This window comes from Odocoileus virginianus, chromosome 23, assembly GCF_023699985.2.
Source record: "Odocoileus virginianus isolate 20LAN1187 ecotype Illinois chromosome 23, Ovbor_1.2, whole genome shotgun sequence".
NCBI classification, from domain to species: Eukaryota; Metazoa; Chordata; class Mammalia; order Artiodactyla; family Cervidae; genus Odocoileus; species Odocoileus virginianus.
Window position 1 is genome coordinate 38,576,695 of NC_069696.1, and position 12,447 is coordinate 38,589,141.

A 12,447-nucleotide genomic window follows, 5' to 3' on the forward strand; every position below is an offset into this window, starting at 1 on the left:
TGCCATGGGAAACCTAAGAAAGAAGTGAGTGTACCCTTCAAGACTTCAGCATTTTTCCCTCCTCCCCCCCTCCTGCTGTCCCCCCCTCCTCTCCTCTCCCTCCCTCCCCTTTCTCCCCTTGCCTCCTCCTCCTCCTCCTCACAGGAGAGGACTTGGGTGAGGAGCTGCCGCTGCACCTGAGACCCCACTGCTGCCTCTGCCGCTGTGGTTACCGTGGGGACCTGCCTGAGACCAGGCCAGGGACAGAGCTTCGCTGGCCAGAGGGGCTCCTTCCGTCTGCAGAGATCTGGTAAGGACAGGGTCCTTCTCACGGTGTGTGAGTGTGTGGCTGTGTGTGATCACGGCTCACATGACCTGGCCTTGAAAACCCGTGATGTAGCCTGGCCTCTGCCTCCTATTCCCTTGCCCCTGCCCCCAGCTGCAGGCACCCCCAACTCTGCTCCTCCCCAGCTTCCCTTCCACAGGGCCTGCGAGGCAGCTGGCAGAACGCAGGCCTTTGAGGGTCTGGGGCAGTCCACTGGGGAGGGGTGGGGAGGAAGCCCCTGCTGGCTCAGAGACTCCACTCCTGCCCTGTAGCCCAGCTGAGAGCCTGAGCTGGGCCTGCCTGAGCCCCAGAGCCCTGGGGGCATCTGTGGCCCAGCTGGGGGTGGAAGGACTGGTTTCCAGGGGATGGCCTGGGAGGGCATGGCCTCTTCTGCCTCAGGTGGGGGCCTTTCCATGTGGGGCGGACTGAGGGGCTGGGAGTGAGCTGGGAGCAGAGAAGCACCGGCAGCATCAGAACTAGGCCGCATCCAGTGTCATTGAACTTGGAAGGAGGCAGGAGAGCAGTCTGACACTAGGAGGCCACAGGCAGGGCAGCCGGCAGGAGCTGTCCCAGCTGGGGCTGGTGGCGGCCCTGGAGAGGAGAGGCCAAGGCTGTCACTGTCACCGTGGCTGTGCTGGTGGTGGCCACGTGGAGGGAGTTGTTGTCCAGGCGGGGCGCTGAGTGACGGTGGTTGCCGTGGCAAGGGAGCTGCCTCTGTGGCATTGTGGTCTCCATGGAGAGAGGAGACAGAGGGAGGAGGCTGGCTGTCTGGGCTTGGTGTTGGTGGTTGCTAAGGAGAGGGAGATGTTGTCTCTAAGATGCGGTGGTCCCCATGTGGAGGGGCTGTGGCTGGGCAAGGTGTTGGGGTTCCCCAGGGGAGGGCTGGTGTTGGGTGCTCTGGAGGGGGCTTGTGGAGGGAGGGAGTGTGGTGGGTGCTCCATGGAGGATCAGAGGAGGGAACGATGGGGGAGGGGCTGCTGCTTTGGTCTTGGTGTTGCTGGCACAGGCTGAAGGAGGGTTCTTTGGTGGGGGCAGTGAGGCACACTGGGTGAGTCTGAGCTGTGCTCTCTGCTCCCGTTGCTCACCCTGCTCTGTCCAGACCAGACTGGGGCCCCTGCTACACCCCTGGCATCCCTTCTCCCATGGCCTCCTCTTGCCCAGGCCTCCTGTGCACTTCGTGGCCAAGAGCTCCTGCCTCCGCTCCTTGAGCCTTCTCTGTCTTCAGGGCCTCACTCATCCTTCATCTGGACACGTCCTCCCTCCTTGTCCCCAGATGACTTTATTCCTATCCTTCGTGTTTGCTGAGCTCTGGGAAGCCCAGCACTGATGCTTGCCTTTGAGGTATCAGAGAGGGGAAGAGACTCGCCCAAGGTCACACAGCACAGATGCCCTGAAACTGGGGTTTGATCCTGGCTGCCTGCCTCTCCAAAGGTCCAACTTTTCAGGCCTAACTCCTTCCTCCAGAGCCTCCCCACCCCATTCAGAGTTGTCTCTCTTCCCTCAGTCCCCAGATATTCTCCAGAAGCACACATTCCATTTTAATGTCACTAAGAGGCAACATGGAAGAGCACAGAGTTTAAATCCTGACTCTGTTGCTTACAGCTGTTTGAGTCTGTGCCTCAGTTTCCCCTTCTGTAAGATGGAGATGATGCTTCTGCCTCTCAGGGTTGCTGTCACCTGAGATAACTTCTGGGATGCCCTGGTTCCTGGCATGCAGCAGACTCTCAGAAAGTAGTAGCTACCACCATTATCGTAATTCCTTTAAAGAATGACTTTAAAATGTTTTTCTTACTTGCCTGGGGTGGACAGGGTGACTTCTCACCAGAGATCTGCCTCATTTTGTCCTTCTCTGTACTCATTGGGCAGCGGAGGTGCTGACCTGACATCAAGGAAGCAAGAGGTGGGGCCTGGTTGTCAAGTCAGGGTGGAAGCTGACTCCCTGTCTGGTGCTCCCTGTGAGGTGCTCCCTGCCTGCTCGCTCCAGGGGCCTGGACGTGCCCTTTAGTCTCGTGGGCCTTGTACCCCTAGCTGTGCTGGGGTACCGCAGCCCCTTGGCTTCCTCCCCAGGGCCCAGGGTTCTGAGCCAGCTCAGCCACCCCTGGCTGATGGTACCCTGGAAGTATCAGGGGAAGGCTGTCCTGTTAACCTCTTGGCACCACCAGAGGACAAGCCAGGCAAGGGACTGAAAAGGATATACAAAGAGGGACATCTTAGGGGTCTGGGAAGTGACCAGCAGGATGTCTTTACAGTGCCAGAGATCTGAGTTCAGATCCTGCCTCTGCCACTGTCTCGGTGGGTGGGCCTGGCAACTTTTCTCTGCCTTTCTGGACCTCAGTTTCCTCATCTGTGTAATGGGCATAGTGAGAATCGTCGCTACATCACCTTGACAATGTGAGGCAGGGGAATGAAGTTAAAACCTACAGGGAGGTGTTTCCTGGAGTGGCAGCTGCTCCTTCTAGAACCTGTCAGCCTTCTTCACCTTTCAGACTGAGTTGGGTAAGAGGGGAGGGAGTGGTCTTGGGTGGCCCCAAATGACAGAAGTGGGCCCAACCAAGTACAGACCTCTGTTAGTCACGAGAGACTTTGTAACAGTCAGAGCTGTCTTCGGATGGGGTGGAGGAGGAGCCGAGTGCTCTAAGTGCAGTGAGACCACAGAAGACTGGCAGGGGCAAGAGCTGAGGATTAAAAGACCCAGGTTCATGTCCTAATGTTGCCCTTTATGGGCTGTGGGATCTCGGGAGCCTCAGTTTCCCCACCTGCAAGATGGGAGGAATAATAATGGAACAAGGGTTCTGTTAAATGAGTTCAGATATATGGAAGAGATCTAGGAGTCCCTTGAATCCACACGGCATCTCATTTTCCAGAAACAGAAAGAAAGCAAGGTTCAAGAAGCTTAAGGGGTTCATAGCAGTAATACTGACACCTGCTCTCTACCAATGTTCTGCTATGTGCCAGGCATTTTCCCACATGCTCCAGGTCTCATTGAATTTCCTGGCCTTTGCACTTGCTGTTCCTTCTACAGGAGTGACTGTCCCTTCTGTGCCCACTGCTGCTCCTCAGGCTTGTGGTATGGCCGTCTCCTGTTCTGGCTCATTGTCGACTCCTCAGGGAGCTCCCCACACCCCCTACCACTCTGTTCATTGTTCTGGTTCTTTCTCTGTTTCCTTATAACCCCAAATGCAGCCTATGCTATTTTGTTTATTTGTTTATTATCCATGGGGCTTCTCCAATGGCTCAGCAGTAAAAGAATCCTGCAGTGCAGGAGACGCAGGAGATGTGAGTTCAATCCCTGGGTCTGGAAGAACCCCTGAAGGAAGGCAGTATTCTTGCTTGAAAAATCCCATGGATAGAGAAGCCTGGCAGTCCAAAGGGTCGTAGAGTCTGATGTGACTGAGCTACTGAGCACTTGTTATCTGCCCTCCTACTGTCATAGAGTATCAGCTCCATGAAGGTAGGACCTTTTTCTGTCTTGTTCTCTGCTCTGTCCTTAGGGCCTTGAATGGGGCCTGGAACATAGTAGATGTTCAATAAATACATGATGACAGCATGGATGGGTAGCCTGCGGCTACCTGGAGGGTCATCTCATCAGCCCCATTTTACACAGGAAAGTGGCTCTAGGGAAGGTTGGTAGTTGCCCATGGACACACACCGGAAGTAGGTAGCAGACCTGGCACTTGACCCCAGATTGGGCTGATTCTGGATCAAGTCCTTTTCCTGCCATACCACACCTCCTTGCTGTGGGGAGCTTTGCATTTTAGGCTATAGAGTTTAGACTTTACTCCGAACACAGAGGCAGAATCACAGAAAGGCCTTTAAGTAGGGAAGGCTCCTGCTGGAAGGAAAAGATTTTGGTAGCAGTCAGAATTGTCAAAAGAGATCAGTTCAGCTGCCCGCTAGCTGTGTGGCCTTAGGCAAATTAATCGCTCTGTGTCTCAGTTTACTTGTCCATAAAATGGGGATACTATCTTGGCTGATCTCAGCTGGCTTCTGGGAGGCAGTGGGCTTTGAGCTTTGGTTTGAAGACTTGCCTCCATGGTCCCCTCCTCAGGGTGGGAAAACAGCATCTGCTGAATCACCCCAGTCCCCAGAGGCCCCACTGTCAGCCCTGAGGGATTTGAGGTTTTGAGTTCTGAAAAGGGGACTTTTTCTGTGCCTGGGACAGGCCATTTTCTGCCCTAGCAGCCTGGTCTCTCTAGTCCCACTCCACCCCTACTGCCCTTAGAAAAAGAGAGAGAAGATCAGAGAGGAGAGAGAAGGTTTTAATTGAGCACCTACTATGCGCCAGGGCCATTCCTGTATGTATCCCCTTTCACAATCGCAGCAGCACCTGCCGAGCAGGTTTGTTATACCCATTTTCCAAATGCCCAGACTCAGGCTTGGGGAAGTCTTCCACAGGGCAAGAGCAGGGATTTGAACCTAGGTTCGGAGGCTTCTGTCTCCTCTGTGTTGGAGGAGGGGAGAGAGTGATGAAAGTGTCTGGGGTGGGTCTGCTCTGGGGTTCCCTGGGGGGGGCTGTTGGTTTCAGCCCTCCAGGATGGGAGCTTAGAGTGGCCCTGATTTCAGAGGCTAGACCTCAAGGGGTTTGGATGGGCAGACCACTCCCACCAACCCAACTCCCCCCCACCGAGTGCTGGCAGCCTCACTTACCCCGAGAATAGATCTAGCCTTGTGTGTGGTTATCCCAGTGTCTCACTCAAGACCCCATTTGTTTGGGGAGGAGAAAGGGGGGTCTGTGGTACCCAACAGAGGTGGGATTCATGGACAAGACAGGGGAGGGAGTAGCCTGCCTGGTACGGGCCAGGCCTGAACGAGTGCCAGGAGGGAGTGAGAGGAGGGGGCGTGGGCATGGTCTGAGGTCCTGCTTGGGGCAGAGCCTTGGGCTGGGGGCTCTGTGAATGGAGGTGCAGGAGGAGGGGGTGGGAGTCCCACTTTCAGGACTCCTGGTCTAAGGGAAGGAGAGTGTGGTGGCCCTGTCCTCTGGGAGCCTCAGGTCTTAGGGGAGGTGGGGAGAGGCCAAGCCACCAGGATCCTTGTCTGAGGGAGATACAGCCCTGACTTCCAGGAGACCCAGTCTGAGGGTGGAAGCACTGTGGGTGTTTCTGGAACCATCTGCTTTCTGAGTGCAGGAAGAGAGGATGGTCCAACTGAGTAGAGTCTCCCTGAATTCTGGGAAGACTTCCTGGAAGAGGTGGTCCCTGAGGACTGAGAAGGGGTTGGATTCAAGGCGGGGCCTACAAGAGGGCCTGTTTTGTGGTTGGAAGCAAGGCCTGGTGGGTTAGGTCCTGATTCTGAGTGGTCATGTGTGCTGGAGTCTCAGTTTGCTTGTCTGTGAAATGGAGATACTGCCAGGCTCCTGGAGGGGATGGAATGAAATGGGACTGGAGGGAAGAGCACAGAGTAGGCCCACAGGGCTGTTGGGAGTTGCGTGAAGAGTTCCAGAAGCTGCCAAAAGCCCATTCCCCTTCCCTCTGCCTCCATCTGTGGTCACAGCTCCGCTAACCCGGCTTCGATCTTTACAGGCATAAGAGGGAGGGCAGAGTCTAGGCTGAGCACTTAGGTGGAGAAAGGGCTCCTTCCTGCCTCTGACTTACTGTGTGACTCTGCCTGGTCCCTCACTCTTTCTGGACCTCGAGGGTAGAGTTGGGGCCAGCCAAGGACTCTGAGCATCCTAGTAGGAGACAGATCACAGCAAGGGGTTGGCAGAGCTGAGCAGGTACCCCAGGCCATGGTGGCTCAGGGGCCCTGGAGCTCAGCAGAACCTGGGGGAGCAAGGCCTTTCTTGCATTTGCCAGACACTCTGGGGTTCTGGCTTAGGGACAGCAGGTCAGAACAGAGAAACTCCTGGTGCTGTAAAAGGGGGTGACACAGTGGTCAAGCATGTGGGTTCAGGTTTTGGGTCTCCCCCAGATTCTACCCATAAGTGCCTCAGTATTCTCACCTATAGAATGGAAATAAATATAGTAACCACCTCATAAGGCTGATGCTATAAAGTGCTTAGCCCTGTGCCTGGCATACAGTGATACTCAATAAATGCTAACTCTGTTTCTTGGGTTTCCTGGGAGCAGGCAGGCAAGGGCTTCACAGCCATTCCAGCCACCACCTTTCAGGCTGTTGAGGACAGGCGGTGGCTTGTGGAATCATAAAGCCTGGGATGCCAGGGCAGGAAATGTGGGGGTGTCTGCCACTGGGGCTCCTCCCACTCTCCCCAGTGCCTGCCGAGCAAGATACTGTGGAAAGAGATAATGAGTTTTGGAGTAGGCAGCGTGGGTTCCATCGCAGCTCATTCATCCGCTTGCTGGCTTCCTGGCTCTGGGCGGATCATTTTCTGAACCTTAGTGCCTTCATCTGTAAAATGGGATCAAAGGCTTTTATGAGGATTAAAAGGCAGTACCCATCCAGTCCTGTGCCAACGCTGTTGATACCTACTGCCTCCCATCCTCCTCCTCCTCTTCCGCTTACTGATTTGGTGCTGAGGTTGCTGGCAGGTGAGGGGCTTTGGAAATGGAATTCCCATCTTAGTTGAGATGGCAGCTGACCCAGAAATTCTGTCCTGGACTCGGTAGGGAGCTTGAGGTGGGAGCTGTCCTTGGAGACAATCTGAGTCTCCAAGGCAGCTGCAGATGCTGAGGACCCTGGGGACAGTTGGGAGGTGGGATTTGATGGGAAATCAGGACCCTAGAACTCTGGAGGTTTCCATCTAGAGCATCTGTACGAACACCTGCACCCACGGGCAGGCTGATGACCACAGAGGTACTGGCCCAGGGTCACCCTGCCCTGAGTGGCCGGGCTTGAAGGTAGAACATGGTCTGGCAACTTCAGCTTGGGCACTTTCATTTTCCATGGCACCTCTGGGCCAGGCTGAAATGACTGCAGGTGGAACAGGGTCACCCAGGGCCTGGGCTGAACTTTCTTAGCTCGGCCTCCGTCTCCTCTTCAGCATCTGCCCACCCTCTGGCCTGTACCAACCCCCAACAGCCTGACCCTCCCTGTCTGTTTGGGGCAGCCTTCGTATCCTTCCCTCAGCCACCTGAGGGAGATGGATGGACTAGAGCCGGGTGTGCGTGGGTGTGAGCACACACGCCCGGAGTGGTTTCATGTGTTTGCAGTGTGTTGGAGTGTGTGCATGCAAAAGGGCATGTGTGTGTGCAGCCTCTTTCTAACTAGGGGCCTGGAACGTGCCCTGGGACAGCTGCTGCCCCCGCATCACTGGGGGCCTTGCCATGTTTCTGGGCACCTACAGACACTTGAACACCAGCCTTTTGCCCATGGGGTTCAACTTGCCATCTCTACTCAGGAGGCTGTGACTGCACGCTCCAGGCATCTCCCCTCGGGCACAGCGGGACCCATCCCGATCCACCTTGGCCTGGGGTTCCCTCACATGGCTGTCCATGCTATGGGTGACTGGGTCAATTACAGTTTTTCCACTTTCACTAATAGTGCATGACTTCAAATCCTCACCTCTCTCACCCAGCTAGCTGCCCTGTGACAGCCGGCTTCCCTGTGCCCTCGTTTGTGGGGGTCTGCTGCCAGGGCTGAGTATGGCTGGCTGTGCTCCACTGTGGGCTGAGGGTTTTAGGCAGGACCCCCATTCTGAATGGGTTTCCTTCCTGCGGGGCCCACCAGAGCCTGGGGAGCAGTGCGGTGTGGGGGTCCCAAGCCAGGAAATCCCTGGCTGTCCCCAGAGCAGGATGCCCGGATCAAGATGGCTGTAGCAGTGCTGGGGGCCAAGCCATCCCTTGCCATCCCCACCTGCTGGGTCCCGGGACCAAGAGCAGCTGCTTTATGACCTGGCTGGGCAGGTCCCCTGAGTAGCCACAAGAGTGCCTGAAGCCTTTGGGAGCTGGGGCAGGGGCAGGTGGGTGAATTCCAGCCCCCAGAAGGAGGAGATTCGGGAGGTGGGGACAGGGTCCAGAAGCTTGGCCCCCAAGCTGCACTCTCATCCCCAGGGGCCTGAGTCTGGTCAGTCTCAGAACTTCTTTGTTCTCTTGCCTGAGTTGGAGACACCTCAGTGCTGTCAGGAGAGAGCTGGGCCCAGGGTTTGAGTGTCGGCTCTACCCCAACCCTCAGTGGGACCCAATCCTCAGGCTGCCCATGGAATCAAAGCGAGTCATTTATTCCTTTTATTTAACGACATCCATATAACATTTGGAGCTTCCCAGGTAGCACTAGTGGTAAAGAACCCGTTTGCAGGTTCTTATGCAGGAGACAGAAGAGATGCGGGTTTGATCCCTGGGTTGGGGAGGTCCCTTGGAGGAGGAAATGGCAACCCACCCCAGTATTCTTGCCTGGGAAATCTCATGGACAGAAGAACTTGGTGGGCTACAGTCCATGGGACCGCAGAGTCGGACAGGACTGAGTGACTGCGCACACACATTTACCTTGTGCGGGCACTGTTTGAAGAACTTTATAGAATTTAAAAACTCACAACAATCCAGCAAAATACCATTATCCCCATTTTACAGATGGGAAAATCAAGGCCCCAAGAGGTTAAGGCTTCTGCCCATGGTCACACAGGGAGTCAATGGTGCGACTGGGATTTGAGCCTGGGCCATCTGGCTTCTGGGGCTGTCCCAACTGCTTTGCTGTGTTGCATGCCATGGTAGTCTGTAGAGGGTAGTGCTTGAACTGACTCCTAGGCCAGCCTGGTCCCCTGGTCTGAGCATTGACAGTGGTCCAGGAAGGTGGTCTTGGCATCCCGTAGTTGTGGCAGCTTGGGATCAGGCCAGATTTGAGTGTCTAGTGTATCATTTACTGAGTAAGGAACTTGCCCTAACCGAGCCTCAGTTGCCCCATATGTAAAACAGGGTAACAGTATCTACTTGGCAGGGCTGTTATGAGAATTTGATGCAATGCGCTGTGGGGGGTACTCAGCATGTGGTGGCAGCTGTGATGGCCCCATGACAGGGTGAGAGGGAGGCAGCTTAAGGGGTGCCCTGTGCCAGGAGAGGGGAGTGTGTGCCCTTGGGAGCCGGTGATTAGGAGAGGATGGGTCGGAGGGGGTGTACTGCCCGTCCCTCTCATCGCTGGGGCCACCTCCCACCTGGTGCAGCCGGCCCGCCCGGGGCTGGGACACACACAGACACACCTACTGTGGAGAAACAATGGCGCGTCCTCTCCTGTGAGGGCTGGGGTGAACCCTGGAGACCCTCTGGTCCTGCTCCCTCGTTGTTGCAAATGGGAAACTGAGGCCCAGAACAGAGAAGGGATTTGTACTGGGGCCCACAGACAGTTCTGATTATCTGAAGTCATTGCTGAGCAGGGCCTTTTCTAAGGAATGCAGCAGCATCCCTTCCCACAGTAGCCCTGTCCTGGCCACACTGGTTCTCATTCTGCAGGGTCTATGCCCTGCAGGGGATTTTTCTACAGCCTGCGCTCTGTGGATCTGCTTACATCTGACTCCCTGGCTTGTCCACCACAGCAGGAGCCCTGAGCACAGGACCTTGTCACAGCTGAGCCTGTATCCCGAGCACAGAGCCTGGTGCCTACGCAGTAGATGCTCAGTAAACAATGGGTGAGGAATAAGTGACCCTAGGAGTGATCCCTCCAACACTGTCTCCCGGGAGAGTCTGAATTTCAGTGGGGGGTGGAGAGTTGCCCAGGGCCAAGCTGGAAACTGCACCCTGGCCTCCTGGCTCCCATCCTGAGCCCTCTGTGCATTCATAAACAGATGCAACACACACACACACACACACACACACACACACACACACACACACACTCCAAAATGCACACATACTCTATGCCATGATTCAAAAGCTTCACGCTGATCATTGCTCAATTTTCTAGCTTTTTAGCTTTAAAGTGTCCATCTGTCCATCTCTCTGCCAAGGCCGTGGGCTGGACACCTACTGAGGCACCTGCTCTGGGGCCTCTCCCAGAGCCTGAGGCTGTCCCAGGAAGGGGCAGGGGTCCTGGAAGGGGGCCCTGGGAAGGTGTGATCTGTCCAAGTGACACCCCCCCCACAAGGTACATTCCCTGCTGTGAACCCAGTGAATTCTCTGTGTCCCCTTCTTCCAGCCCCACCTTGAAGGCCCACCTGCCCAAGTCTTCTGGTCCCCGCACCCCAACACTGAAGCTGTCTTAGGTTTGGGGGAAGGGGTATCATTCCTGGGGACCAGACTCCCCCTGCCTCCCCCGGGAAGTCTGCCCTAATGCCCGGGAGGATGGTAATTAGTATGAGGCAGGCTGATTAGCTCAGAAATTAAGTCTTTGTTTTCTTCACTCCCCAGTTTCCCTAATTGAGCAGATGCAGAGCGGGGGAGGGGGAGGGACTGCGGGGTTGGTCACGGGGCTGGATGGGAGCACGCGTGGCTATGTGCTCACTGCAGGGGTGGCAGGGGTGGGGGTGGGGGTGGATAGGGGGCACGGTCAACTGGGGTGGCCTGGTGGAGGAATGCCAGGGCAGGTGTGCCTGTGGGTATGTGCCCAGGCTGCAACCCCTTGGGAGGGCATCACACCTGGGGCCCCTCTATCAGAGCTCCTCTGCATTCATTCCTTCCTTCAGGTCTTCACATCCAAAAATTAGTCATAACTGCTGCTTTTATTGAGCACCTACTGTGTACATCCCCTCGGCTAGATGCCTTTTGTGTATTTCCTTGCTCAATCCTCAGATGATGGTGCAGGTAAGGGACCCTCATTTCTTCAGGCTCAGAATCTAAGGCTCAGAGAGGTGAGGTGACTAATCTAGGGTCACACAGCTCGGAGCAGCCAGGGCAGGGTTCATACCCAGGAGGTCTCATGTGGCCCTGCCCTGGGCTGGGGGAGAGAGGATCCTCTGACCAAATGGTGGCCAGTCCAGGTCCTGGACACTATGGTGGGTGAGGCTTATGTCCTTCTCCTCAGTTAGATGGGGGCCAGTCCATCTACCTTCTTGGGTTGTGGGGGAAAGCGGTAACAACAGCTGTATTGATGACAACTAAGTGATGATTTATGTAGTGCTTTCTGGGTGCCAGGCTGGTGACAAATGCTTTACGTGTTTTCACATTCCATGTTCACAGTGATCCCAAGAGCCGTGGCAGACAGCCTAATCACCCCATTTCACAGTCTCAAAAGCCAAAGTCCAGGGAGGTGAGGGGCCTCTCCTGGTCCTAGTTAGTAAGTAGGGGACCAGGATTTAGCCAGGTGCCATCTGACTCCAGACCCTTCCTCCTTGATTGCGGCCCTTATGTGTGGTCTAAAACCCCTGTGCGGTGCCCTGTGCCCGGCAGGTGCTCAGCAAAGGTCCGTGGCCTCTATCCTCCCTGAAAGGTTCCTCCCTCCAGGTTCCTGGAGAGCCTGTGTCTCTGGGGCACAGCCTAAGGGTCCAGGGGGATGGCCCTCCTCATAATATTCTATGGGGTAGGTATTACTTTTATTTCCATTTTACAGATGGGGAAGTTGAGGCTCAGAGAGGTGAAATGACTTGCCCAGCCTCTCACAGCTGGTGAGGTGAAGGGTCAGGGATTTGAACCTGGTTGGTCTGAGTCCTGGTGCAGCCGTGTGGCAGACTCCCAAGCATGAGTGTCGGCTCCCAGCTGTGTCCATCCCTGAGGGCTGATCCTGCCTGCCTGGTCTCTGGGCGATCCCTCTGCTTCCCTGGTTCCTCTTAGCAGCCATGTACAGGGGATGCCCAGGTCTCATCCTTCTCTGGCTGTTCGGCAATGGGCATGGCTACCTGCTGACTGGACATGTCTTTTGGGGTGTCCCTCTGGCCCCCAAAACTCAGCTTGTCCGATGCAGGCTCTTCCTTTCTCCTCCTGCCTTCTGGCCCATTATCTCCTTCTCTGAAGTTCCCTGTTCCAGTGTGGGCATTGCCATCACTCAGCCAGTCACTTCAGCTAGCCACCTGGACTTGGAAGTCATCTCTGAACTTCACCCCGGGCCTCCCAGCCTGCAGGTCACCAAGTCTTGCACTCTGATTATCCCACTGCCTGTCCTCCCTGCTACCTTTATCTGCGTCGAGTCACCATCATGAGTCTAGATTATCGCAGCAGCCTCCTCAAAGGTCAACTCTCATTTTGCCCAATTCATCCTTCACTCTTCTGTTGGCCTGGACTTCCTAGCATGTCACTGGTTCCCCGTTGTCCTGGGGCTTAAGTCTAAGTTCCTTAGCCTAGCTTCTGAGACCTGCTGAACTTGGCCCAGCCACAGGGCTCCTGCCTCTG

General features: G+C 55.6%; 1 protein-coding gene across 8 annotated transcripts in view; it reads left to right on the forward strand.

Moving 5' to 3' along the window:
• The window catches only part of ELFN2 (extracellular leucine rich repeat and fibronectin type III domain containing 2), a 57,202-nt gene that overhangs the window by 9,045 nt on the left and 35,710 nt on the right, over positions 1 to 12,447 (forward strand). For 5 of the 8 annotated variants that reach the window (XM_070453927.1, XM_070453924.1, XM_070453932.1 and 2 more), the window contains exon 2: positions 145 to 289. The exons of the other annotated variants lie outside the window; for them this stretch is intronic. The gene's annotated coding sequence lies outside the window, so the exon portion shown is untranslated. The remainder of the gene's footprint in view (positions 1 to 144; positions 290 to 12,447) is intronic. 8 annotated transcript variants of the gene reach the window in all.